The sequence below is a fragment of the Malus domestica genome, chromosome 15, assembly GCF_042453785.1.
Source record: "Malus domestica chromosome 15, GDT2T_hap1".
In the NCBI taxonomy this organism is placed as follows: domain Eukaryota; kingdom Viridiplantae; phylum Streptophyta; class Magnoliopsida; order Rosales; family Rosaceae; genus Malus; species Malus domestica.
In genome coordinates, this window is record NC_091675.1 from 25420148 (window position 1) to 25423252 (window position 3105).

Sequence of the window (3105 nt, forward strand, 5' to 3'; positions counted from 1 at the left end):
CAGGCAAGGATGGCTAAGGATGAGCTAATGAAAGCTTTAGTTGCAGGGAGTGGTGCTGCTACTGAATGCGTGGCAGTCTAGGAACTAGTGGTTGTGCAAGCTGCCAAAGAGTAGTCTTTTTTCTTAGACTTAGGAATTTTCTTCTTTTCCTTTTTGTTCTGCTTTATTTGACCTTTGTTGGCCTTCGAGTCAGTTTATCAATTTGTTAGAAATTTAATAAACAGTTTTCCTTGTTTTGCTTCAATCATTCTGTTTCGCCGCATAGTCATAGCAGGCATAAGTCTCGGCTTACGGATTGCTTTGGGCTTCTAGCCATTGAATCATCGACTGGGCGTCTTACTTATAAAAGCAGACGACCTGCATAACCACTTCAGGTGTCGTCCCTAGCTTTCGGAGGCATTTTAGGCGTGAAGTGTAGGCGAAATCGCGCCTCAAAGGTCATATCCTTCCGAATCGCAACTTTGATTCCACAAGTTGCTTAACTAGTATTGCAACACTTTAAAACCAAGTCACTTCATGAAGATTTGCACGTCAATGACGGACCATCTTATCACGCGAATTCTTTCATAAACAAGGGTCCTGCACTTAACGTCTATTCTGGTTAGAGACCCAGGATCTCGCGGAATTGAATCCTTCAGTTGGCTAAGTCTATTCCAGGGGAAGAACTATCATGGCCAATTATGGGAGTCGTCCATCTTAAGTAGTCGTTGTATTCAGGGGAAACTGAGCAGTCGTACCACCCATCCCTATCGGGATATTCCTGATTAGTTTACCCTCTCATATTGGAGAGCATACGCAATGTCTAAACTGGCAGATGGCATCTTCTGCTTATCACATGGGTGATTAGTTTATCCTCTCACGCTGAAGAGCTTACATGTCTGCAGGGCAGCGCGCATCTTCTACTTGTCACAGGGATGATTAGTTTACCTTCTCGCGGTGGAGAGCTTAAGCCATGTCTGCAAAGCAGCGGGCGTCTTCTGCTTGTCACAGGGTTGGTCAGTTTGTTTATGCATTTAGCCCAGGCTTGTGAATAATTCATTCAATCTTCATTGAAAATAGAGGCTTTTATTAACTTTGCTCTTAGGCAGTAATGGCATAACAACTGATAATTCTCGGCATGCCAGGTCTTATTCGTCAAGCTGCTTGAGTCTTCTAAATTTTTTCATCTTGAACGGGGTCCAAGGAATAGTAGGAGGTCACACGTAGTACTTTCTTAGGTTGTAGACATTCCACTGCTTGTCGATTTCTTTGTCACTCATAGTGGTGAGGGTGTAGCTGCCCCTTGTGCCTACTCGGGTGATTTTGTACAAACCTTCCCAGATGGGAGCCATCTTTTTGGAGCCTTCCCGTTAGGCGGTGATGAAGGATTTTCTGAGAACTAAGTCTCCTGGAGAGAAGCTACTGCTGATAGGCTGCAATGCGAGTGATAACCTTCTCGCGCTCTTCCTCTTCCAAGGCTAAGTTGGTGGCCATCTCCTTTTCATTCTGCTCAAAATTCGACAGTACAGTGCTGATGTTTGGCACCATGATGTTGGGATGGATGATCGCCTAAAAACCATACACCAATGAGAATGGAGTTTCGCTGGTTGCTCGTTTTTTGGTGGTGCGATATGCTCATAGAGCACCGGGGAGCTCGTCTGGCCATTTGCCCTTTTTTCTGAAAGGGTCTTCTTAAGGTAATCGATGATGGTCTTGTTGAACGCCTCGGCTTGCCCATTTCCCTACGAATACTGGTGCATGGACATGTGCTGCTTAATATCATATTTTTCAAAGAACTTCGCCAAGTCTTTGCCCATGAACTGTGGACCATTGTCGGTGACGATGAAGTGTAGGATGCCGAAGCAGTAAATGATGTTCTTCCATATGAAGCACTATATGTCTGTTTGGGTAGTTTTAGTCATGGGTTCGGCTTCAACCCATTTTATAAAGTAGTCGGTCGCTATAATCATCATGCCTCTGCCCCTAGTAGCACACGACATTAGTCCTACCAGGTCAATCGCTCATTGCATGAATAGCTAAAGGCTCGTCTGTGAGTGGAGGTTGCTGGCAGGTATTGCAGGCACAAGCTTGAAACGTTGGCAACTATCGCACCTTTGTACACATTCTTTGGCCTCTTGACGCATGGCCAGCCAGTAATAGCCAGTGTTGAGAGCTTTTTGCCCCAATGAGCGGCCTCCAAAGTGGTTTCCACAAACATCTTCATGGATTGAGCTAAGAATATTCAGGTTGTCGGGAGACGATAAGTAGCGGAGATGCAGTCCTAAAATGGATCTTCGAACGAGCATGCCGTTCCACATGTAGTAGCGTACTGCCTTCATTTGGAACTTCTTGGACTCTAGTTTATCTACGGGGAGTGTTCCATTGACTATGTAGTCGATGATGGGATCTTGCCAACTTGTGGTTGTGCTGATCTGCGCCACCTCGACTATTGGTTCCTTATCTATGCTTGGCTTTTCCAAGTACTCAATCGAGATTGAGCGCCTGAGCTAATGATCTAGCGCAGAGCCTAGGCTTACTAATGCATCTGCGTGGGCATTTTCTACCTGTTGAACCTGAGTGAGTGTGTACACTTGGAACATCACTAGCTACTCTCGCACCTTCTCGAGGTATCGAGCCATCCTTGTATGCTTTGTTACGTACTCCCCTAAAGTTTGGTTGGTGATCAGCTGGGAATCGAAATAGATTGCGAACTTTTTCACCGCTAGGCCTTTTGCTAATTGGAGACCTGCTAGTAGGGCTTCATACTCTACTTCATTGTTTGACCTCTTGAAGCTTAAATTGATCGCTTACTCGAGCATCAAACTGTCCGGGGTAGTAAGAACTAGGCATGTCCCCGATCCTTGGTGGTTAGATGATCCATCAACTTGCAAACACCAAAAATCTCCATTAGCTAGGGATGGTACGGCTATGGCATGCTCGGCTACCTTCGAGGCATTTTCGGGCTGTGTTGATGCATTATTCAGGCTTGGGGTCAATTTTGCTATGAAGTCCGCCAATGTCTGGGCTTTTATCGCCATCTAATGTTGGTATGCTAAGCCATATGGGCCAAGTTCCAACATCCACTTCATCACTCATTGAGAAGCATATGGACTGTGCAAAACTAAT